This window comes from Mytilus galloprovincialis, chromosome 1, assembly GCF_965363235.1.
Source record: "Mytilus galloprovincialis chromosome 1, xbMytGall1.hap1.1, whole genome shotgun sequence".
Lineage (NCBI taxonomy): Eukaryota > Metazoa > Mollusca > Bivalvia > Mytilida > Mytilidae > Mytilus > Mytilus galloprovincialis.
In genome coordinates this window covers 34,380,454-34,407,832 of record NC_134838.1, presented here as the reverse complement: position 1 = coordinate 34,407,832, position 27,379 = coordinate 34,380,454, and the positions used below count along the sequence as shown (strand labels likewise).

The following is a 27,379-nucleotide window of genomic DNA, read 5'->3' as shown; positions in this document are numbered from 1 at the left end:
TTCAAATTTGACCCTGTTCTAGACTATGGGGATTTCACTAATTGTTTTTTTTTTATCTGTTAGACATTATAGAAAACCTACTAGTTTTAATTTGGGATCTGTTTTCTCTCCCAAAAGCGAAAAATGCTTTTTTTTTTTTTTACAGTCCATCTCTATTGATGTCAAGATATCAGTGATTTTCTTGCTTTTCCAGAAGGAGTAATTGGAAGCAGTCCCATGAAAAAGAAATTTGATGTCATCAATCAAAATGTTATCAAATATAATTTTGGAACAAAAACATTACTTTTTGATTGTATATTTTGGAACTATTATTCTTCAAGTAGTATAGTTTAAAAAACAAAATTTTGCAGAATCGCATTCAATTTGAATTTTGAAAATTATTTTTATATACCCGGTAAATGAATCTGTATTTTTATCAGTTCACCATTTTTCTTACTAAATTTTGTCCTAATTTTAAAGATTTCATACTATATTGTACCATTTTGCATCATATTTGTATTTTTTTTATTTCAGGATTTTTTTGTACCGCTTCACAGAAAGATTGCACACATGTTGAAGTTGTGTACCTACTAGTATGGAATTGCTTGAGGAATTTCCCCCAGTTTTTCCAAATTTTTTTAATTTAATGATTTTTTATCAAAATTTACATGGTCCCTACCAATTTTGTGTAATCAATTCCTGCAGTTTTCAATCTAGATCTTTTAAACTTCACACAATGATTGCACAAATATTTAAGTGTGCACTTGTAACAGTGAAATTGTTAGATTTTAGGCATTTTTCTTCAAAAAATTGCAAAGAAGCTATCAAATTTATTTTTTACCCATATCTTTAGAAATTGAAAAGAGTTGAAAATTGATTGAGGTTGATCATCATCCCCCCTATTTACATTTATATTTCCATATATTTAAATTTTAGATATATACTACATGACTTCTATGATGAGTAAAGCATTAGAAGAAGGGATATTTATTAAACTATGCTTTTGCTATACTGTACTTTTTTATTACATTAGTAAATTTTTTTGTATAAGTATTTACATATCAGATGTCTGCTAATTAGTACATTACCTATTGTTTAGAGTTCTGTAAATAAAAAAAAATGTAAACATAGTTCTAAATAATACTTTTAATGGGAAAGAAAAATTGTGGGGTACCAAAAACCATTTGGTAAATTTAAAAGCACATCTGGTATTTTTACATAGTTTTATGAACGAAATATAATAGATTATTTTTGTTTAACATCAAGAATTACTCCAGTAGCCATCGTTGGAAAAAGAATATGTTGTTAGATGCTTTAGAAAATTCTTGTGACAATTGTACGTTTGATTAGATACAATGGAAAGGACATTTCATTAAGTGGATAAAATGGATTCAGTGAACTAATCAACACAAAAACCTTTGTTGAAAAGCATATAAAAGTAGCCAAGGTAGCAGCTCCAAGGAAGATGGTCAAATTAATCTTCAATCAAGTCTGAGGCTTTTCCATGGAAATAATAAGGCATGTTTAATTAAGCCAAATAAATGCTATACATTTCTGTAATTAATTTGATTTTATATTAGTACAACACCTTTGTAATCTTATGCATTCATAACACCATTGCTAGTTTATAATTTAAGATACCAGGTACATGAAGATTTTTATATACATACAAAATTAAATCCGGAATACAACTTGACTAGTACGTACAATGAATAAGATTTTTTCATACAATGGGAGATAACTCATCGTATTATATGCAGATTTAATATTTGTCTTTTGGAACATTAAAATAAGTTTAAACTAGATGATTTTGCGGATTTGCATTTAAATCATAAACTTATAAGACTAATTTTTATGTTTTTTTTCTAATTTTACAGTGCTTATCCAGTGACCTTTGGGGTATCACATTAGCAATGGCCAAAACAGTTTACCAAATTGCAGTTAGATTTCTTCTCCAACTAACTGATCAACTGGTAAAATGTTTTAGCAGATTGCTCAAGTGAAATGTTGTTAGTATGAAGTGAGTGCTGTGAAATCAAAAGTAATACTTACCATCCAGATCCAGTTAGTTGATATCGTTGTTATTTGTTTCAAACACAAAAATGACTTACTATAGTATGAGTCACTGAATAAGAAGGTCTAATTTTGACATGGAAACTTCTATCATAAATAGATTTTATAAATAAATAGTTCAAACCCTTGTTTTGTAGATGTATATCTAATAGCTTTGTCTTCTAAGACAAAGTTATTGTGTAATTATAATTCGTATAATATTTTCTATACAAATTACTGATCTGCTGGCATTAAAGGGAAATAATTTTTATTGAGTTATTGTACACTAAAAAATTAATCAATGATACCTGGCTTCTGATTTTGCCTACAATTTTTTTCAAAATTTTAATCATCTTAAAAATAAATTCCATTGTTTCTTTTCAAAACAGAGGATAAAAGTTTAATAATCATTAAAGTAATGTTACAAATAAATTAAATGATATTTGTCAGACAAAAATTGTGACAACATTTTGCTGATTTTCAGTTATGTAAATTATTTCCCTTTAATGGTAGCAGATAAGTAATTGCTTTAGAAAAAAAAATTCAAATTACTATTATGCACTAATCTGTTGTTGGAAAACGGAACTATAAATTATAGACTTACACAACAATGTTTTCAACTATTTATTTATAAAATCTATTTATGATAGAAGTTTCCATGTCAAAATTAGACCTTCTTATTCAGTGACTCATACTATAGTAAGTCATTTTTGTGTTTGAAACAAATGACAAAGATATCAACTAACTGGATCTGGATGGTAAGTAATACTTTTGATTTTACAGCACTCACTTCATACTAACAACATTTCACTTGAGCAATCTGCTAAAATATTTTACCAGTTGATCAGTTAGTTGGAGAAGAAATCTAACTGCAATTTGGTAAACTGTTTTGGCCATTGCTATTGTGATACCCCAAAGGTCACTGGATAAGCACAGTAATATTAATTTCACAAACTGTTTTTTTTACTATTATGTACTTGTGATGTTTAAGAATTTAGAACAATATTTGGTAAATGTTGGAGAAATTGAATTGTAAAATATATAAATTATTGATTTTAATATTTTAGGTTCTTTTTGTGAGATGTTTTCGTGGTGTGGGAATAAGACTTGGTGGTCTAATACAGCTAATATGAAGGTTTGTACCAGTATACCTATTTGAAAAAAAATTAAATGTATTAGAAATATTAGAAATAAGTGCTCTAGGCTTGAAATTTTAAATGAGTGTGGTGATTAGTCAATACTCTACTCTTCCTTTTATTGGTACAAATATGTGTAAATCTAAGGAACTTAATTATTTAGTTTTTATGGTTTTGTTGAATTGCTGTATAGTGAATGTTCTCAACATCTATTACACATATACACTTTTTCTATATAATGTACATACATAGATATAAGAAGTCAGAATTTGTAAAAGTAAACCATTAAAAGTCAAAGTACGGTCCAACACACTGAGCCTTGGCTGACACGGAACAGCAAGCTATAAAGGGCCCCAACAAATGTCCAGTGTAAAACCATTCCAATGGTAAAACAAACAGTCTAATATATATATATATATATATATATGTAGGACTCTAAAGTGCGATGGTACTCTAAAGTGCGATGGTCACGCTAAAGTGCGATGGTCTACGCTAAAATATGATGGTGTCTCACGCTAAAGTGCGATGGTTGTTTGTTCTCTAAAGTACGATGGTATATCACGCTAAAGTGCGATGGAACAAAATTTTAAGATTAAAGGGATCAAAACATCGAGGTTTAAACATAGTTTTTTTTTAGCAAAAGCTAGTATGCTAAGGTATAACATATGTGATAGGCTTTATAATTTACCGATAGGCTAAAGTGATTGTTTTTAAATTAAAAAGACTGACCAAAGTACGTAACAATTGCTAAAAAGGTAATTTATGTGTCGCAAAATATTAATATGTAAAATGAAGCGTATTGAATATTTGGATAATTGGTGTAGATTGCCGTTACACTAATGGGAACACATCCTCTTACATAACAATCGTCCTTTTTACATTACAGATACAAAATTCGATTATTGTCGGAATATGTAACATTTATTTGTTTAATTTAAATGAGAGGGAAAAGCGATGTTTGCCGAGCTTAATGTTCTCCTTTTTTTGTAGCGACTATACACTATGTTATATTTTCCTGCAATGTACAAACTAGACATTTGGATGAAAACTTGAAGTTTTTATGAATCAAACATTTGTTAGTTGTCTTCCGGCGTGTTCATTTTTAGTTTGTATAAACGACTGTTAACGTCATAATCCATCTACGTTTCTTACGTCTATACTTTCGCAGAACATCGGACTTTAGCGTATGGAGGAATCGCACTTTAGCGTAGACCATCGCACTTTAGCGTGACCATCGTACTTTAGCGTCCCCATCGCACTTTAGAGTCCTACATATATAAAACTAAAACATTAATTTCAACCACATCAACAAACAACAACCACTAAACATCAAGTTCCTGACTTAGGACAGTTGCAAACAAATGCAGGGGGTTGAAACATTTTAATAGGTACCAACCTTCACCAGTTTACCAGCCGAGATCCTTTTAAACAAGTTTGAATGACTAAGCATTTTATATTTCAGGTTAGCACCACAGCTTGTCTGTAAGGATTGAGGCTGGGAAGGGCCATTGGAGCTGACTTTTATGGTAAGAACCAACACATAGATTTATTAACTATTCAGCCAAGAGCATGTAAATACCATAGATTTTTATTATGCAGAGATTTAGATATTTAAGTCTCCCAAACAAAGTTTTTAAGTCTCCCAAACAAAGTTTGGAGACTTATTGTTTTTGCTCAGTTCTTATTATTTTTATTATGTCACCCGATCGACAATGTCGGGTGACATATTGCTTTTCTTATGTTTCTTTGTTATTATTATTATTCTTCCACCTTTTTTTGTCCGACAGGTTTTTTGGAGTAAAATGGAACCAATCTTAATGATAATTCACTATAAGGAGGAACACAAAATTTCGGGTTGCAGTAGGGTCTAAGACCATAAAAAATGGCTGCCGTTTCCATGGAAACGGAACAATTGTGAAAAATTTCAGTTTTTGGTTTTATGAATAATTTAGAGATGCTTAAACTCAGAATCATCATATTCTATCACAATGTAGGTGCCAGCCATATATTGGTTTTGGATGATATTGGCAATCATTGGAACCACTATGTTGCCATGGAAACTACCCCAAAAATTTCAAAAATTTCAAAATGCTCCAAATTTTTTGAAACTTCATAGTAACGATGAGCAACTTTGGTAGATGCGTAATTTGGCGTTGGAATTTCCAAAATGTCTGCCGTTACCATGGAAACAGTGCATAAGTGTCAAAATGCTCTAAAAACCTCAGGGTTTGGTAAATAATTTTGGTATGCTAGAACTTGAAATCATCAAATTTTTACACAATATAGTTGTCCACTACATACAGCTTTTGAATGATTTTGACAATCATTGGAACTCTTCTGTTACCATGGATACAGGACCAAATATTTCAAAAATTTCAAAATGCTCCTAAATTGATCAAACTTAATATGATTGTTGACTGGCAAGTCTGGATGAGACTTTTGACTTTGGAATTTCCAAAATGGCCTCCGTTGCCATGGAAACTGCAAAAAAGTCAAAAATTCTCTAAATGCTTTGAACTTAATGAAACTTGATATTATTGTTAACTGACAAGTAATGATGAGGCTTTTGACTTTGAAATTTTCAAAATGGCTGCCGTTGCCATGGAAACAGCAAAATTGTGATTTTTTTTAGAATGGTCTCAATGTACTGAAAATTTACAGAAAGATGTATTGCCATGCATATATATGTGCATTCACTGTTAAACGATTCTGAAATGGCTGCAACTTAGTGACAATTGGGGGAAGGGTGACATCCGCTATTGCTTGCAATGGCAATTCTAGTTATTCTTCTTTTTCTTTTTCTTTTTCTTTTTCCGCCACTTTAAAAAATGAACTTGTCCGCAGTGTTTCTCCAAAACCACTTGTCAGATTTACTTAGGATTTCATAAAATGTTAGACTAACATGTCTAGGTGAGCCATCAATCGTTCGTTTGTGCATTGGGGTCTATTAAGGGGTATTTTGGGGGGCTAAAAGAAGGGAGGGGTTTACTATAGAACCCTATGGGATTTTATTTAGAAAATTTTCAAATGAATATAACTTTAAAACTTTAAGTGATAAACACACACAGTCTTCAGAAATGATCAAGTGACAATAAAACAAATCACGTGAAATAAAGGGGGAATCTCTAGGGGTCATCCCCACCCCCTTAAATTTGAGAATATGCTATTATCTTGTAAAGGGTCTAAATCCCCACCCCTAAACCATGTATATTCTTGAATGGGACGATAAAACAAATTTAATGAATTAAAGGAGAAGTCCCTGGGGGTCGCCCCCACCCCGTTCAATTTGAGAATGTGCTATTATCTTGTAAACAGTCCAGATCCCCACCCCTAAACCATATATATTCTTGTAGGGGACAATAAAACAAATCAAATGAAATTAAAGGGAAGTCCCTGGGGGTCACCCCCACCCCATTCAATTTGAGAATGTGCTATTATCTTGTAAACGGTCCAGATCCCCACCCCTAAACCATATATATTCTTGTAGGGGACAATAAAATAAATGAAATGAAATAAAAGGGAAGTCCCTAGGGGGTCACCCACCCCCTCTTGTTTGAAAACTTGTAAACGGTCAAGATCCCCACCCCTAAACCATATATATTCTTGTAGGGGACAATAAAATAAATGAAATGAAATAAAAGGGAAGTCCCTAGGGGGTCACCCCACCCCCTCTTGTTTGAAAACTTGTAAACGGTCAAGATCCCCACCCCTAAACCATATATATTCTTGAATGGGACAATTAAACAAGTCAAATTAATATGGGAGCTTTGTTTGGGAGACTTCCTAACAGCATCCTGTTACAATTACTTCTTGTTCATTTTAATTTTTCTTAAAATAACTTTATATGATCTCAAAAGGAAGTATCAAGATAAATAAGGGAAATCAAAAATTATACCTGTACTAAGAAAATCTTCCTTCAGTCTGCATGTTTGTTTCTTTGTCTGTCTGATTCCTATCTGTCCCACTTTAGGTTAGTTTTTGGTCAAAGTAGTACTTGATGATCAACTTGAAACTTGTATGATTGCTAAGGAGATAACACACCCAGAGACCAAATGCTGTGGATGTAAGCTAAAGAGCTCACTGTATGGCCTACAAGGATGTGCAAAAGCTATACTGTACAGTTAAAAAAAAAGTCCCCAGTGTGAAAAAAAAGATGATTCAAACTAGAAAACCAGCAGCCTAATTCATGATGAAACAATGAAAAAATATGTCAGATATCATCCAACTACTTGTTTGTCATACTTGTTTGCTAATGAAGACTGGTAGTTTAAAATTTATGCGTACACAGGACATAACAAGTTTAAGCTTTCTTAAAAGCTGTGGACTGCTTCGCTCTATCCTAATTTAATGTAATATGTGTGCATGTGGTATTTTTAGATAGTTGATTGATATAAAATGGATTTACTTTAAGAGAGTGCTTTATGAGTGTGCCTCTCTGGAGGTGTGCCTAGATAAGAAGAAGTTATAAAATACAGATAAGGCTTTTTTGAAAACATAGTATAGGGACATTGTTTAGCAAAACAAATCTTGCATATTGCAGATTTACAAAGCAAATAAACGTGTATTGATAATTGATATTTCAATATTGAGTTTCAGTGTGCAATATATGCATAATAAAACGAACATGAATTAATGACAGTTGATCGGAACTGATATACACATAGTTAATTTTCCGGCCTTTCAATGACTTATCCTGAATGAGAAAAGTCTGTAATTCTTGATCTCATTTAAACCAATGGCTGTTGCTGATTCTCAGCCGCATCATCAAGTAAACAATCAATCAGTGATCAGTAATTATTTCAAGATGGTGTGTATGTCTACTGAAACTAAAGCTCCGCACCATGATACGAAGCAAAACAAAGTGAAAGCAATGTTATTTGCATGATAAGTGTTAAGTCTAGTTGATTATTTCTTTGAATTAGATATTGTTTTAACAATGTATATTTCTTTTTCAGGTAACTTTAACTGAGGATGCATCAAATTATTGTGCGATTTAACTGAAACTATAAAGAATGTAATTCAGACAATAATTGTGTGTGTGAAAAAATGTTAATGATTTGAGAGAAAAAAAAAAAAGATGTGTAAAGATTCTCCTTTTTCAACAAGATTGGGAGTTGTAGGATATTAGTTATCCAGTTCAGAACCTGTTTATTACCCCCCCCCCCTCCCCAGCCCCCTTGTGACTAGGTTTGATGAGTAGTTGAAAATGATGGGAAATGTGGACAAATTTTACAATTTAACTTGTAGTCTAGATCTACATTTTACGCAGGATATCTTAATATGGTCCATGTGTAGTCAAAACATTTCCAGTAGGTTTAGAAGGGAGAATCTAAAAAAAAAAAAAATGTTTTTTTTATTGAAATGTGATTTTTTAGTTTGCTGAATTGTTACATATATATTTTTTCCAACTTTTTGTAATTTTTAGCGTGAAAAAAATATTGATTGATTTTTGTTGATGAACGCCACTTTCTGGAAGATTGGTTATATCTTGGTGGCCATTAATATTATTGGTTGAAGAAGTCCAAGTAATGGAATAGAACGATAAGGTATTAGTGTACTAAATATGGTATTGAAATGTTTTGGATTTTTGATACCAAATAATTTTTTTATTTTATTCATACCATTTTTGTTTTTTTGTTAAAGCAATGATGAGTCCTAACAGGGTGGAATTATGGACAAAGGGAGGTAATTCATTATACCCTTGTTAACTCCTGAATGTTGGGGAATATATAGCTTTATTTTCTTGAATATTTGTAGAAGTTTTTGGGTTAATATCAGATGTATCATACTAGCTAATATTGACTATTATTTAGAATTTTGTAATTAAAAAAAATGTAAACATTATAAGCTCTAAATAATAGATTTTAAAGATGAGGATAAAAAAAAAGATTATTTCCCAAAAAGCATAGAAAAGGAACATCTTTGTAAAAAAATTTGATTGATTGATCATGATCAGCTCGATATAAAATTTATTCCAGGCCATTTTTTTTCATTGGTCCAGGATGTCAGATTAAGGGGAGTTAATCACCAACTTTCCTAGTCAATTAAGATTTGAGTCGAAAAACATCTACCACATGAGGGTTTTGAAATTTAACCTCAGTTTAGACAGGCTAGTGATACAGTAGTTGAACTACTTAGTCCACTCTGCTACCAATACTATACCCTTAGAGGTAAAAATTGTAGTAAAAATAAGTTTTTGAAATGCTTTTGTACCTTTGTATTAAATTATGATGTTTTTATTTAAATGATACTGTATATTGTATTGTATAATATTAAATATAGGAAGGATGTGAAGTCACAACAGGGTGATTTTTTTCAGGGCAAAGGGAGGTAATTCATCACCATGTTTGACTTCTCATACTTGAAATGTTCTCAGTGTTTGAGAATGTAACATTTTTGTTGAGCATTCAACTTTTGTCAAAAAAACAAGACATAGCGATCCTACATTCCGTCTTTGGCGTTGTCCACAAAAATTCACTCGGTGGTTTAAGGTTTTGAAAATTTAATAACTTTCTTAAACTATCCTTGATTTCTACCAAACTTGGATGGAATAAATCCAGAAATAAATTTTGTAAAAAAAAAAATCTTATATTTTTCTTGTTCATCAGGTCCATTTTTTCAATTTTTAAATTCCTCAAAAACATAAGCTATTTACAAAAGGTACCTGCAAAATAATATTTTTCTTTGGTTTAATTTGTAATAAATTGTTAAAGAGGAAAATGTCTGTACTTTTCCATCTTCATCTTCCATCCAAAACTCCAATATGATATAATCTGAAAAGTGGATCCCTGGATCATGTATGCAGGGTTGGGTTTGATAAAACACAGAATTAAATGTTTTATAAGAACACGACTTTAGGCATTGCTACAATGATTTAATAAGATAGACATATTTTGGTTCCTATGGCATCTTCATCAGGATTAAAACTACAGAAGAGTACTAAATCCTGTAGTGATAATTTGCATTTCACAATGTCACCATCAGTATGGATTATAAATGGGGAGTGAAGGTAGATGTGAAAGTTATCTGGATCAAGAATGTTAAATAAAATATGTTTTTGTAAATTTGGATGACATTTAACTTGCAATTATGTACCATTTACTACGCAGAATGTAGTACAGACTTGCAGTCCCGTACCATTTCAACAATGGAAGAAGTACGTTTGTCTGAGCGAAGCCAATTGGAAGTACGTACCTCTTAGTGAAGCTAATTGGGAGCACATACCCTCTGTCTTGTTGCGAAGCCGATTGGAAGCAGTACATATATACCTCTGTCTGCTAAAGCTAATTAGAAGCAGTACCCCTGGCAGAGTGGTCCCAATTAGAGGCAGTAACTCTGAGCGAAGCCAATTGGAAGCATGTACCTCTGCAAAATTTGATTAAACACTCTTCAACAAATTTTATTTAGCATTCTTTTTAAAGTCTACTTTTATTCCTTCTTTCATTTTTTATTTATTATTATTCCCCCTGTTGACATTGTGAAGTGCAAATTATCACTTCACAATTTTGCACTCTTCTGTAGTTCTTATTCTGATGAAGGTGCCATAGAAATTGAAACATTCCAATATAGTTTAATACTCCAACAATCCCTGAAGTATTGCTATAAGGGCTTTAGAATTATCATAATCTTTTATAGACCATTTAAATAAAAAAAAATTAATATGCATTTTGCTGATTATTTATTTTCCTGGTAATTTCACTTAAAGTAACTTTAAATGTAAAATATAATAAACACTTTTTTGTCGAGCCTCCGACTTTAGTCGAAAAAGTGAGAAATAGGGATCATAAGATAGTGTCAAGAAATGAATTTTGTAAAAGAAAAATCCTGTTTTTTCGTATTTTACTTATAAATGGACTTGCCAGGAAACATTACATTCACTCTTCAGCTCTTTGGTTAAAGTTTTTAAAATTTAAGAACGTTCTTTAACTACCCTGGATTTGTACCAAACATGGACAGAAGCTTGTTTATGATCTAAAGCTAGTAACTAGAAGGAAATTTGGTTAAAACTGTTTTTCTGTATTTTACTTATAAATGGACTTAGTTTTTCTTTCAGTTAATGTTACATAAAACTCTGTAGTTAAAGTATTAAAAACATTTATTATATTCATTAGCTATCCTGAATTTTTACCAAACTTGACAGACGTGTGTTACAATTAAATGATAGTATTGAAAGGAATATTTTTATTATTTTTTTCCTCATTTTTGTTGAGCCTGCGCTTACAGAACCCTTTCAAATGTTTTTTACTAAAAATATTTACTTTTGTACAATTTTTTTTTTAAATATCAGATGTATACCAGCTAAAATTGACTATTATTTAGAGTTTTGTAAATAAAAAAAATATGTAAACTTAGCTCTAGATAATAGATTTTGGGGGTGTGAGAAATCATAGGTAACTACAATTGATTAGGTGAAATTTTTTTGAAAACAGGATTTGTTAAAAGTGCATTCTTTATATATAAATGTACATGTATTATTATTTTTAAAAGAAAATGGACAATAAGATAGCGAGGAGAGTCACCTTGGCAGCCAGGAGAGCAGCTCTAAGGAAGATGGTCAATTAAATCTTCAACCAAGTCTGAGGCATTACTATGAAGAATCAGTGGTGAGTTAAAATGTTTCACAAAGTTTATGGTATTTGATTTTGAAGATATGTAAATACTTGCATACATTTTGTTTATAACATTACAACTGTAATCATTTTTTTGTTTTCTGGTCTGTTTATCTGTCCGTCTGTCCAGCTTCAGGTTAAAGTTTTTGGTCAAGGTAGTTTTTGATGAAGTTGAAGTCCCATCAATTAGTACACATTTTTCCTATGATATGATCTTTCTAATTTTAATGCCAAATCAGAGTTTTTACCCCAATTTCATGGTCCACTAAACATTAAAAATGATAGTGCGAGTGGGGCATCCATGTACTGGGGACACATTCTTGTTGTTTTCTTCCTTTGGTTTCAAGTTTACAAATAAAAGATGATAGTATATAATGAATTTATAAAAATAAAACAAAGCATAATTTTGTTAGCCCTCAATCTGCATAGATCGATCTTTAAAATAGATATAAAAAAAGAAGATGTGGTATGATTGCCAATGAGACAACTCTCCACAAGAGACCAAAATGAGGTAGAAATTAACAACTATAGGTCACTGTACAGCCTTTAACAATGAGTAAAGCCCATACCGCATATTCAGCTATAAAAGGCCCCTAATGACAATGTATAACACTTCAAACGAGAAAAATAACGGTCTTTTTTTATATCGTTAAAATTGTTAAATAAGCCGCATACGTGTACAAAAAATGTATATTTTTTAATTTTAGATTATTGAGTATTTTCGTGGTGTTGGGAGTAAGACTTGGATATCTGATATTGTTAACATGTTGGTAGGTATTAAAGCTTTTGATGAATAATTTTATAGGATTTGAAATCAGCTTTATAAAGGTTTACAATTTGACATTTTAAGCAACCATAAATCAATAAAGGTCCAAGTACCAAAAAACTGAAATATTCAATACCATGAAATAAAAATTGATTTTTCTATTGCAAATTTTAAACCATAAGTTTATGTTTCAGAATACCAAATATTTGTTTCCATGATTTTGTTGTTGTTATCCTTGTGCTATTTTAAATTTATTTTGACGATACAGAAAACTTAAGAATAACTGAGCAACTTTGTATTCTAGGTTAGCATCACAGCATTTCCATAGGGTTACTTGCTGAAATAGCAATTAGAGCTGTTTAAAGGTGAGAATTTATTTATCAACCAATTTAGATTTAGATTTACTTTAATAATATGAATGCCCCTAGAAATCTATATATCTATTTTAAAAAAAATTTCAATGTAAAATGTTGAATAAGGGATATGAAGGGGAGATAACCTAGTATCAAGTAAAAACAGTGCTGTCATAAAAAAGATGTATGATAACTGCCTTTTATTCAGTATTTCATATTTTTATTACAGAGTTTATTTCAACCAAATGTTATGAAACTTGAACAAAATGCTTATAACCACAAATTACAGATCTAGATCCTATTTGGGTGGTGTCAACTTAACGGTTAATTAAGGAGCAAATGTGTTTCATTGACACATTCTTCATTTATTTCATTTTTATCTCACCCTTTCTAAAAGGAAATGTGAGCTTTTGTCATCACTTGGCGTCTGTCATCATCATCTGTTCAGAATAAACAATTTCAAACATCTTTTCCTCTGAAACTGCTAAACCAATTACAGCCAAACCAAGGATTTGTATAGTAAGAAGGATTGGAATCTCGTGGGCTTTTGCATAGACTGTAGTATAATATCTTCTGCGGCGCGAGATTTTGTGAGATTACCCGTGATGCATCTGGAAAATGCTAAACTAGCTCTGATTAATGGCTGACATTTGCATCACCTAAACAAATAGACATCGATATGTAAGTATCTACAATCTATATTTATCAAATATTATGCTTGAAATAAGAAGTTTAAAATGGTTCTGGTGTTATGAATAACTTTTACGATCGCAGTAAGAATACACGGCTCCATAGAATTAATTTGCATATTGACCGAAGTGACCTCACCCTATCCCGCCTATTGGGCGGTCCTATCATCATTTTCTATTTTTATACTCCTTTCTCAAAAAACGGAGATGAGTGATAAAATTTATATTTTCTGATAGATATATGATTTCTTCGTGTATTAAGTAAATTTCGTAGTGATTGATGCATTAGTTTTCCTATTTTTTTACGTTTCTTTGAGTTGATTACAACAAAAATGGCGTTCTGGAGCGAAAATGGGGGTGGCTTGGGAAAAATGAATAAAGTTTTTCAATTGGCCTAGATTAATGTTCAAACATGTTTACAAACGTAAAACATTGGTGATAAAGTGTATTGAAGAAATCTCAAACCGCTAAATAAGGGAATTGTGATACTTTTTTGTCTTTAAAAATCAATGTGGTTCTCAGATGAATCGCAATTTACCAGGCCTAAATTGGGAGGGGATCCAGTTGTCATAATAATCTGATACTTCCTTCCTGTTAATATGCTGAAGTGAAATCGTTAAACCATGTGTTTTGAAATAGTTTTACATCAATTTTAACTAGCCATGTTCCATAGAAAACTCTATAGATTTGCCTTTGCCGATGTGGAAAGGGACAATGCATGGATGGTAATCTTTTCAAATGTTCAGCCCAATGTTAACCAGCATCATGATCATGATATCTGTGAAAGTACATTGTGTACAACTGTACAAATGAATGTACATTTTTACTGACATCAAAATAATACACCAACACAGCTCATCTTCTTTAATGCCTTTAATGATGTATAGGTAATGCTGTTTTTGTCTTCATTATAAATCACTGCCCCCCCTTTATTATGCATGTTATTATTATTGACCCCCTTCTCTATCTGGCATTTTGCTAGGCTAAATAATGTTTTCCTGCAACAACTTCAAATCAAACAATGAAAGATGTTTTCCTGCAACGGTGTCAAAGCAAAAATCAAAATAGCCTTGCAAGATTTTTTCCTGCAACGGTGTCAAAGCAAATAATTAAAATAGCAAGACGTCATAATTTTTTTAAACCTGTGCATTACAAATGTACCTGAGCTTTATCTTTTGTAGACCGAACTGCTCATAACTATACTTCAGTCAAGTCCAGTTAGAGTTTTATATATATAATATATAAAGGATATTCTGTTATCCAAAATATCTAACGTTTATTCCTTTTATTGTTATTTTTGATTTTTTTTTTGTTTGCGACATCTTTTGATCCTACAATATTGCAAAATATTTTATTTTAAAACAATAGAAACATTGCTACAAATATAAATTATTCCTAAATTTGCATAAACCCATAGAAATCTAACATAAATTTTGCAAATATAAATGTTACAGCAAAGATCTTGAGGTAGTATTGCTATTGTTAAGGACATATTTGATATTGGAATTGTTTAAGCCATATGCTATTGTATTATTATTGCCACATGTAACTATATTACACCTTTTTTTTCAGTATTTTCCAAAATGCTCAAACTGGTGAATGCTAAGAAGAAAAGTCTAGGCACAAGGATTCAAGTCCCCAAAAAAGTCTAAGCAGTTGTGTGCCAACAGCAGTTGACCATTCATGCACTAATCATGTGGACTTATATATATATATGGCATGCCTTCAAATAGAAATAGAAATACAAGTGTATCGGTACAACTGAATGCCACTTTTGACCAGAATGTTCCTCTGAATATCATTTATGGAGGATATACCAACAATGTTTCATGGGATCATTAACATTCAATCTCTTATACCAACACGTGAAAGCTACGCTTTGTGTGTAGGGAACTTTGATAGTGACTTGATAGATGATCATGTGATACCTGGGTTAAATTGTATTATTTCTATATTTTAACATAAAAAAAAATAAATCATTGAAAATCTTTTTTTTAATTCCATTACATGCCAGATTTATTTAATACTTCAAATCTGCTTGGTGTTGAGTGTACTATGTATATTGACGATGTACATGTATGTGTAGTAAAATAACAAGGAGAGTCACACATGGGATATGATTGAAATAAGACAACTATCCATCCAATATCAAATGAAGATTTAAAAAACTAGTAGTCTACATGTACAATGATTGAATTAATGAATGTATGTCAACCACCATCAACAAAACCCATGCAGCATAGCAGATCGTTAAATATTATCACATGAAACCAACAGCCCATACATAATACATGCACAAAAAATAGTTTTTGTACCAAATTTAAAATTAAGACATAACAGTAAAGAGATGCGGGATCTGGTATGATTGCCAATCGAATGAGACAGCACAGTTCACCATAGAAACAAATGATGTTGATGTAAGCAATTATTTAATCTATAAAAATCGTTTTACATGTATATTCGTAACTGTGAGCTATAAAGTCAATACATGTACAAGGCAAAATTGTACAAAAAGTATCTTCTGTTAGACAATAACCATTTTATAGTTATCATGTACATGTTAACAAAGTCATTTATTGTTAAAATAGTTTTTATACCAAATTTGAAGTTAAGACCTAAGAGTAAAGAGATGTGGTATGATTGTCAATCGAATGAGACAGTTCAGTTTACCAAAGATTAAATGATGTTGAAGTACCGGTAAGCAATTATTCAATCTATCCTTGATAGACAAAAGTCAGTGTTGTACATGTATATTAGTAATTGTGCGCTATAAAGTCAATACAAGGCAAAATTGTACAAAAAGTATCTTCTGTTAGACAATAAACATTTTAGTTATGTTTACAAAGACATTTATTGATAAATATCTATAGACGCTACAGTCTAGACCTAGAAAGCATGAAAGTTACAGCCAGAAAAGTATTGCTTTTGTTTTAATACTTGATGTAAACTGCTGTTACGTATCCAGAGGCGGATTTAGGGGGCCCAGGCCCCCCTTTTACAAAAAAAATTTGGTTGCTTAATATAGGGAATCACTGAAGCGTGACTGGAGCCCCCCCCCTTAGGCAGTCAGTGGGCCCCCCATTTATGTAAATTTTCTAGATCCGCCAGTGGTACCTCATATGAAAGTGTACCAATGTATAATCAGAAAAAGATAGTCTTCTTTGATATATGACAAGTCACTCTTTTCAAGTTAATTTCTGTATTATACATAACCAGGAATAATTTCATGACTGACTACTTGAGAGGCCGTACATGTATGACAGAGAGCTGACACTATAAAGTTGCCCTATTAATTCATGCACAAATTGATGAAAGTGCTCTCACTGATGAGAAACAAAAGTGCATTTAAAGATGTAATGTTATTAGTACAATTAAAAAAATTTGCTTGCATTGATAATTTATAACACACTGGCTAACGTTTCTTTTATGCCTATATGTTTATGATGATTGAAACTGGCTACAGTAACATGCAGAGGCAGTTTTATAGGGTTTACCAGTGGGCTCCCTCTTCAACAGTACTTGTTCCAAACTTATGACAATGAATAGCCACTGACATATGTATAAAACGCAATTCAGTAATTCGTCCTGAAATTTGTGGTCAGTTCTTTTTTGCCACAAAAATTGTTTTGCACCTGTTTCCCGAGATTGATGGTTTCCGAAGATGCAAATTCGCATGTATAGCTATAATGACATAATTTACAAGAAAAAGATTTTTTTTAAATTTCTTTGACAATTGACTGAAAATAAAAAATTACGGAAGTTATAAACATACAAACACACTGTCAACTGTCGTTATATACACCTTCCATCAAATAAAACAGTTAAATTATGCTTTTTCGTCAATTGAAACTTGAGTGAAAATCAATAATAATAACATTTTAAAAGAATGAATAAAGTCCTTAACCATTACAACATTGTCTATATAGATACGTGACAAAAATAAGAACACAACTCGATGCATGTGTACAAAAAAATCACGTTCCGATATCGTAAGTGACGAGTAGTAGTAGTAGTAATAGTGGCGAGTACCGAAGTCTCGCCGCGGAAGAGATTACGATAAACCGCGAGATTCCAATCCTTCTTACTATACAAATCCTTGGCCAAACTTATGCTGGATTTTTTATTTGTTTGTTTGGATGATCCTTTCATGAGTTTTCATTCATTAATATGTTTTGTTAATTCAAAAATTGCTGTTTTAATTTTGTTAAATATCCAAATTATTTTAATACTAAGAATTAAAACTTAAATTTGTTTCTTTTCAGTTGAAAGTGTTACTGTTGCTGCCTTGTATATTAAAATCCTCAGATGATAACCTACAAACAATTGGATGAACTGTTGCTATCTGAGTCTATTGGTAGAATCTGTAGACAGTAGTCTTATAAGCAGAAGAAAAAATTGTTAACAAATTTTGTTTTTATTGTATTGAGTTAAAGTTATAAATATTTTTTTATCATTTTTACTTACATTTGATTATTGTTTTGTTTTGTAATTGTTAAAAAATGAAACTGTGAAATTATTGTAATTTGAGGGGTTCAAAGGTATGCCATAGGTGTCACAAAGTACCTATAAGACTTACATCAGTTTACATATATTTTTTAAGTTATGTACGTGTTAGTCTAACTAGTGCTTTTTGAAAAAAATTTTGCCTGTTGCAAACCTATAATGTAGGACTTTGATGGCCAAACACTAAAAAATGTACAAATACCCTGTTAAGCATTTATAGTTTTTGATTCCAAAAATAAATGTTTTCCTCTATTTGGTTTTGTTTCACTCCACTTTCTGTACATTTATACAAAGAAATGGCTGTCAGTTTAATTAGTTGGTTTTGTTTATTAAATGCATTATTCAGAATTTGAGGCCACTCAAGTGAAAATAATTTCACAGTTTTTGTAGATTGTTTAATTTTATAATTTTTATGTTTTTTCTCTTTGATAATTTATATTTTAAGGAATGATTTAGGTTCGTCTTTTCAAAATTGTACTCAACATTTTGAAGAATTACTCAGACATTTAAAATTATTTGTACCTTGATTTTAATGGATGGCATTTTAATGTCCAGTGGCAAATTAAATGAAGATTTAGGGTGGGAACATATTAATGTGGTATTAATATAGACCCTGCTTGGTACTAGACCAGCATGCTGAGCTTGATTTTTTCACGTGCTAGTTAACAATGTAACAGTCTACAGTAAGACATTATATCCTAACTTGACACATCATAAATCCTGTTTATGGTTTTGGTGCATAAGGACAAACTGTACACATGGTTCAATCATGTTCAATTTTTTCCAAAATTGACAGTAACAATAGTTATTTGAGACCTCTAAAGAAATACAGTAAGAATATTTTGATGAATTATGGTAAAATTTTAATAAATTTTTTGCTAAGGGTAGCCAAAAATGATCGTTTGACTCCTTATGGTAAAGGGAATTCCTACCCTCATTCCCCAATGGATAAATCAGACTGAAAAACTGCATACTTAAGTTATGTCCCTTCCTTCCTTGGGGAAACGTACTGGAGTCGATCTCACAAAAAAACTTGACTAAGATTGATCGTTAGTATACTGATTTGTTTATAACTTAAGACTAATCTTAGTTGTAAGTTTCTTTGTGAAATTGACTCCTGGTTCCCTAACATGAAGAAAAAAATATAGTACATTTTGAAAATAACTCTTAGAAATAGGGCGGGAGTAAAACTCTATATAACAGCTTGGCTTAGAAATTTGGAACTGCAGTAAAAATGATTAAATCTCCAAGGGAAAAGTTATCTGCACAAATCAAGTTATTTAGATTAAAATAATTACCCAATAAATAAGTTTTGAAATATAGATTCCTACACTGCAACAAGTGTATTACGATATTTCTCCACTCGAGACAGTTAAATTTTATTATTTAAAGCGCGAGGCTTGCCGAGCTCTTTAAATAACTAAAATTTAACTGTCGAGAGTGGAGAAATATCGTAATACACGAGTTATAGTGTAGGAATCTGTTTCTCTAATGATTTTTATCCTTCTTTTTCAAAGATTTTCAGAAACTTGTGTTCTTTATATGCGACGTCATCAGGCATGGTCGCCTTTTTTCATGACGTCACAATAGGAAAATTCAGAAGAAAACAAAACATTTAGACGTCATAATCAAATTTCGACTAATCATTTGCCGAGAACAGATTTTTGACTAGTGAGGAGAAATATTTTTCTCACACCGGTCAGGAAATGTGAAAATAGCACAAAAATTAGAGAACATCAAAAAAATAATTTGATTTATTTAAAATTTTATTTAAGGAATGACTAATATTTTTTCTGTCTATGAAGAAATAACAGAAAATGTGGTGCTCACTGAATAACGCGCATTTTTTTCATGTTATTTCGAATAGGCAGAAAAAATATTAGTCATTTCTTATAATTTAATTCTTATTCCATTTTAAACCGGAGTAAATCATGAAAAAACGTTGATGATGTCATGGTCATGTGACAAAATTATGTCTATGGGGGTGATAAATTAAAGGATGTCAGCCAATCAGAAGACACATAATACTTCCAAAATTAAATTATATGATTATATTGTAGCTTTTGCTATTATAGATTTTGAACATCCTTTTTAAAATTTCAGACAAACTGAGGATTCTGTTTTCTTACGGATTACTATTATTTTTTTATTACTATCATTAAGTTTGGTATTAGGTCATAAAAAGCCTCGAGGTTATATATACAAAGCAATAAAATAGTCTCTTTAGAAACCAATCATAACATAATTTCATACATGTGTTTCAAAACAGAAATAAATTTCTAAAACAACCAGTTTTAGAACTGGTATCAAGGAAATTAGATAGAATCCTAAGTACTGTCGTTTAATATTTGACCCTAACCTTAAATTAATTGCAACAGAAGATATTTGTCCCATAAAATCTTGTTAAAGGAAGACTAAAAAAATCACAGTTTAAAATTCCTATGGAGATTTGCATTGAAGAGGGAGATAACTCTGCAAAAAAGGCAGAAATATCAATAAAAATTGATACAAAATTGTAACTTTACCGCTTCTATTCAACAGGATGTATTGATTCTTGATATTCTTTAAATATAAGAAATAGTGATCTTATATGATACATCCTTTTGTAACTTTTCATAATTTAGCATGATATGTTATGGAACCTTTCATTCTACCATGTCAATTATTATAGTTGTATGTAATGCCATAGGTCTTAACCATTTATTGTTAATGAGTTTGTGCCAATAAAAATATTTGTATTTGTATTTGTATTTAATTTGTATTATTGTAACATTTTGCTTCTGATACCAAACCCATGATGCAGTGATCCTTTTCTTCCTTTTATAATGTAAAGATAATGTACAAATGTGGTCAAAAGCATACCACAAGTTACTTTTTTTTTAATAAAATTACACCCCTACAAAAGCAGATTGTGTTTGGTTGCATTTGCATATTTTGTATCATGATGTATTATAATAAAATTAAATAGTAAATAAAATTTATTTGAGAAAAACCTTATCTTATATTTCGTTGACAAATAGAGAGGGAAGAAGTATCTGTTGTAAAGTTACAACACAGACAATGTATATATCCATCACTTGATGTCAATCATCATTATTCTTTAAATTACTAGAAATGATCAACTAACTTTTTGGCTACTTTGAACAAGATTTGAGACAAATGATGCTAATGCCATTACTCAATTTACTGTGGGTTCATTATTATTTGTTGAATACCAATTTTCAAAGGATTTCCTGGATATTAGTAATTTAGTAAGCCACAATTATTAATGTTAAATGAAATATCAATTTTGTTTAGGCTTGTGCAGTGCCACAATATCAAACAACCAGTTCCAGTCAATCTAGCATAAATTTGACCCTAACCTTAAATTAATTGCATCAGAAGATATTTAAGTTTTAATCTTTAGCATTATACCCCAAATATTTTCAGAAAAAAGTCCTAAAAACACAGTTTGAAATTCCTATGGAGATTTGCATTGAAGAGGGAGATAACTCTGCAAAAAAAGGCAGAAATATCAATAAAGATTGATACAAAATTATAACTTTACCGCTTCTATTCAACAGGATGTATTGATTCTTGATATTTTAGCCATCTTTAGGGTATAACAAACAACTCTAAAAGATTTTTTTCATATCTTTTATCAAGCTATGATCAGGATTTCATTAGTTGACCATTTATTGAATTTTTCAACATGTCAAGGTTAAAGAATCTCAAATTCAATAAAAATAATTAAGCATATATTCTTTTCGTTTTGTTGTTTAAATTTTCTTTTATTAAGGTAGATGCTAAACAAATATAACATACAGATAAACAATACCAAATTTTCACATTATTTTTTCAAAATGGTCACAAAGCCACAAATTTGCAATTTCTTTAATGAAAATTGCACCCAAAAAACTAAATACCCATAAACATACTACGGTTTTGTACATTTCATGAGCAGAAGATTACCTATATAATAAAATGATATATGAGCTTAAAACCCCATCAAAATATCATCCTTTGCATAAATTTTAATAAAAATCAACCAAAAACTGACATAAAACTCATTTTTGCAGAGTTATCTCCCCTTCCAATGTTAATTTCCATAGGAAATTTGAAATGCTGACTTTGAGTTTTCCTCAAGTTAGATTTTATGGGACTTTTTTCTGTGTATATTTAGGGCTTAATGCTATAGATTAGAACTAAAACATTTTTTCTTGCAATTAATTTGAGGTTAAAACTTAGTTTGACTGGACATGCAAAACAAAGGGCTACAGAGGTGTCTAATTTGAATTATACTTTAATATCCACATGGTAGAAAAGCTGGAATAAACAAAATCTGATCTGCAGATGAGTTATCATCATCGGGTCTGAAGTTTTTCTCTTGCATATAACATGTTGAATGTCTCTACCTCATTTTTAAGGTTCAAAAACCACTTATTTGGTATTCATTGCAAGATATGTGTTTCATGCTGATAGGGATCACATGACCAGTGGTGTCATGCCATGGTTCAGTGGTTAATGTTCAGTTCCAGATGAGATATTAGTTTTTATGTTCCATTTATGGGCATTATGTTATTCAGTGTCTGTGTCTATTCAGTTGTTTTGTGCCTCTCTCCTGCTTCAGGTTTTTTATGCACCACCTACAATAGTAGAGGGGCATGATGTTTTCTGGTCGTCCATCTGTTTGTTCGTCCGCCCGTTCATTCGTTCATCTGTCACGCTTCAGGTTAAAGTTTTTGTTCGAGGTAGTTTTTGATGAAGTTGAAGTCCAATCAACCTGAAACTTAGTATACATGTTCTTTATGATATGATATTTCTAATTTCAATGCCAAATTAATATTCTAACCCAAATTTCACATTCTTGTTTTCCAGGTTTTTGGTCAAGATATTTACTGATGTAGTTGAAGTCCAATAAAATGATTGTAAGGTGTACATGTCCGTCTAACAAGGTTTTTATGACCTTGACCTCATTTGAATGGATTTTTTTACAACATTTTGTTTTTTTCTTGATTAAGCTTTTTTCTCACATACTTATAGTTACCTTTGATAACTATATACTAGTAATAAAAGAGGACAAGTATATTTGGTGTACAGAAAGATTATTAGGTAAACATGTATGTCTAATGAGGAACATCTGACCTTGAACTAGTTTTAATTTTTTTGGTTGGCATGATAAAGTTTCAAATATTAATATGGTGAGTGAAAAATGATTGAAATGTGTATGTTTTCATGTGATAGGAAAACATAAATCTAAAATTTACCTTATTTTCATGGATCATTAAAAATAGTAATTTTCTGTTCTACCTGTTTTAAAACCTTGGTTGTGATGACTTTCCACTTAGATTTCAATTATCAGACAGGACAATTCAGTTTGTGCACTTCTAACCAAGTCATAAAGGCAATTTGGACATTTTTTTGTTTTAAACATGGTTTTTCTTTTAACACCTATTAGGCTTTTGGGAAAGATCAAAGTATTCAATAAAACACTTTTTCTTAAAGATAATGAAAACAGACAACACTTTCTAGTACAGTCGACAATAAAGTATACCAAATGATGGCAAAAGCTCACATGGTCCAAATTCTCCTTGTCAAATATACTGGTAAGCAATCTCAATCTGAATGTCCCTAAAGATTTTTTTTTAGAATAAAATTGTATCCATTGATATGATCCATAAAAACATGACTGCTGTTGCAAAAAAGTCAACATAAATGTAAATTACCATTTTTATAGACGGGACGTATTATGGTATACGGTTGTCCGTCCGTCCGTCGTCCACACTTCGGACAATAACTCAAAAACACTTTCACCAATTTCCATGAAACTTAAGTGAATTGTTTATATCTATTGACGTAAGCTCCCTTTCATTTTTTTTTTAATTTTAGATTTTAAGTTTTGGATTTATGGGGCTTTATTCATAAAAAAGGGGGGATTTTCAACACTTCCGACAATAACTCAAAAAGGCTTTCACCAATGTCCATGAAACTTTGGTGAATTGTTTATATCTATTGATGTAAGCTCCCTTTCAATTTTTATAAATTTCAGATTTTAAGTTTTGGATTAATGGGGCTTTATTCATAAAAAAAGGGGGATTTTTAACACTTCGGACAATAACTCAAAAAGGCTTTCACCAATGTCAATTAAACTTTGGTGAATTGTTTATATCTATTGATGTAAGCTCCCTTTCAATTTTTATAAATTTCAGATTTTAAGTTTTGGATTTATGGGGCTTTATTCATAAAAAAAGGGGGATTTTTAACACTTCGAACAATAACTCAAAAAGGCTTTCACCAATGTCCATGAAACTTTGGTGAATTGTTTATATCTATTGATGTAACAAATAATACTTAAATAAATCTGATGAAAACATAAAATTTGTAAAATCTTTAGTTCAATTTAAAACATTAAATTTCTTGTAAAAAATAGGTTCCATGAATGTCATACGTTTGTACTATTATTGAATGGTTGCAAGGATGAAAGCACATTAGCAGTCCCTGAGATACTAACTGTTCCCTGAGGCATATATCATTTTATGATAACATTTTTACTATCTAAGCTATGGATATTAATCAAATACTGTTTTTGCATATAGGATGTTTTACTCTTGTTAAAATTGGTTGCAATTGAAATCACAAATGATACCTTAGCATTGCAGCTTTTTTATAGAGTTCGGTTTCGGTGGAAGGGTCGAGCGCAATAAAAAATGTTATAAAACACAACTACTCTACAATAGCACATAATAAGTGAACAAGTGACAACATGAAAATCCTAACATGTGATTAAATATTCCTTAAATGTTAAAGGGTGTCATTTTATGAAAAAAATAAGGAAATCAAGTCTCCTAAACATTTATCAATATGATCATCTTGTGAATATTCTAAACAATAAAAAGGTAATAATCATTATCCACCATATTAAGCACCATTTGAACAACTTTTGCATACATCTTTGTATAATTTAGTATGGATTTCTTACTGTGTTCAACAGAATCTAACTATGAGTAATATACCCCAAGAAAATTACCTTCTTTCAAACTACTATAAAATTTGGAAATCAGCCATAGAATTACTAAAACCCATAATCATATATCACTTTCCTTATATTGCATTGAAGACTTCTATGTTATATGCCAATGTTAATGATATTTGTTTTTTATGCTAAATATTGAAAAGCTGAACTAGGTTTAATCATCAGTGTCTTCTTCACTGTAATCACTGTCCTCATCATCAGAAAAATCCTCATTTTCATTCTCAGAAGAGGCCTCCTCATCATCAATGAAATCTTTATCTTCATCATCAATGAAATCCTTACTTTCATCACCTACTTCCTCATTTAGATCATAACTTTCAGTAGAGTCACTTTCACCATCTTCACTTTCCCTGTTATCTTCTTGCTGCTCCTCATTGTCATTGTAGTCTTTTTTGCCATTTTTATACGCCCGTCGTCAATGAAACACTTACTTTCATCACCTACTTCCTCATTTAGATCATAACTTTCAGTAGAGTCACTTTCACCATCTTCACTTTCCCTGTTATCTTCTTGCTGCTCCTCATTGTCATTGTAGTCTTTTTTGCCATTTTTATACGCCCGTCGTCTTTCAAACAACGGGCGTATCATGCGCTAAAGCGCAGACCTTTATTGGCATATTCTTACAAATTAATGCAGTTAGAACAAAACTGAAGAGTTGTCTCATTGGCAATCATACCACATCTTTTTTATATTGACTGGGTATAAAGAATTAACAGATCAAGTTCTATCTACTTTGAAAATTTTCAGTAAAATGGAAAACCCTATTTAGAGTTATAAAACCTCACACATTGGGGAAAACATCTTTGACCTGCCAATCTGTCCTTCCTGTTCTTTTCATTACAACTCCTGAAACCAAACAACATCATTGAACATGATTTCATGATAATTTGTAAATACATGTAATAAGGTTAAACTATATATATGTGCATATCAACAAGAAATTATTATTCAATTTTGTTTCTAGGAGTTATGCCCTTTTAAAGTTAGAACTTTATATAACAGTGACAGTTTGTCATCACAACTCCTTTGAAACCACAAAACAGAATTTTATTTTACTCTGAAGATTATGAGGACATATCATTACTATAAAGATGTGCATATTGACAGGAAATTGTAATTTACTTTCTGTCTGGGATGAAAGTCGCAGTATGCAAGACATAGGTACATGTATTACTATCCTATGTAAACTATTTGGTTAATGCAAAGGAATAAGTTCGGTATGGGTCATATTTGGCCCCAATTATCACTTCAATGCTAAAAGATAAAAAATGTTTTAAGTTGTAAATACATGTGAGAAAATTTTATAGAACAATTTCTGTCATAGTTTTATTCTAAAGCGTTGATGTTTACATCCAAGCTAGGTCATCATAAGGGATTTTGGTGAAATGTGACAAAATCTGCAGGATTTCAGCCAAATTTAAGATCAGGAAACATAGGGCACAGCCGTCGACAACCTTAATATTCAAGTTAGACATGTAAAATGTCTTCACAAACATTCTTGTCAAAGATCTTTTTTGTCAACGTATTCAAGTGCGGTCTATGTTTCCTGTTCAAAAATTCAATGGAAATTTACCCATTTTCATTGTTTTTTCTTGAAAAATCAAAATGAGTACTATTTGTAACATCATGATTAATACACAGGAAAGTACATTTGCAACAAAAAGACTTATTTCCTATCTAGTCACTGTAAAAGCTTTTATTCATTGCGGTATTGGTCAATTAATCCCAATCTAAAATTAAGGCTAAAAAGGGGCCGTTTTAGGGCCTTATCAAACCTACTCCTTCAAAGGCTTATATTTCTGAAGGTAGAAGAACTGGATATATCATATCTTGTATGCAGATACCTTATGTAAGAAGTTTCCATCTTTCCATCATATGTCCAATGTCCTTGACCCTATTTTTATGGTTCAGTTACTGCTTGAACAAAAATTAGATTTTTTTGTAATGTGAATTACTTACTTTTAATGAGTAATAGGATAAACATATTTAGTATATGGGTACCTTGTAACTTTTACATGTCCGTCAGACAGAATTCACCTGACCTCAACCTTATTTCATGTATCAGTGATTAAGGTTAATTATATGTGATATGTTTTTTTTTTAAATACTATAAGCAATAGGATTACTATATATGCAGTGTATGGAATGACTGTTATAGGTACATGTCAATCTAGCAGGTTTCATCTGACCTTGACCTCATTTTCATAATTCATTGGTATATGCTAAGTAAATGTGTTTTGGTCTGTTTTTGAAATACATTGTACTATGAGCTATAGGTCA

At 31.0% G+C, this 27,379-nt stretch overlaps 3 long non-coding RNA genes across 3 annotated transcripts; all 3 read left to right on the top strand.

Annotated features, from left to right (window-relative positions):
* The first annotated feature begins 3,068 nt into the window (after nt 1-3,068).
* Nucleotides 3,069-11,028, top strand: LOC143072373 (uncharacterized). Its single transcript, XR_012977154.1, has 3 exons — nt 3,069-3,166; nt 4,630-4,693; nt 8,123-11,028. It is a non-coding gene; the product is annotated as an uncharacterized LOC143072373 (long non-coding RNA).
* A 151-nt stretch (nt 11,029-11,179) lies between these two features.
* Nucleotides 11,180-20,831, top strand: LOC143072369 (uncharacterized). The gene is made up of 4 exons (XR_012977153.1): nt 11,180-11,770; nt 12,484-12,546; nt 12,847-12,907; nt 17,847-20,831. It is a non-coding gene; the product is annotated as an uncharacterized LOC143072369 (long non-coding RNA).
* Nucleotides 12,943-15,572, top strand: LOC143072364 (uncharacterized). The gene is made up of 2 exons (XR_012977152.1): nt 12,943-14,309; nt 15,157-15,572. It is a non-coding gene; the product is annotated as an uncharacterized LOC143072364 (long non-coding RNA).
* Nucleotides 20,832-27,379: the final 6,548 nt, after the last annotated feature.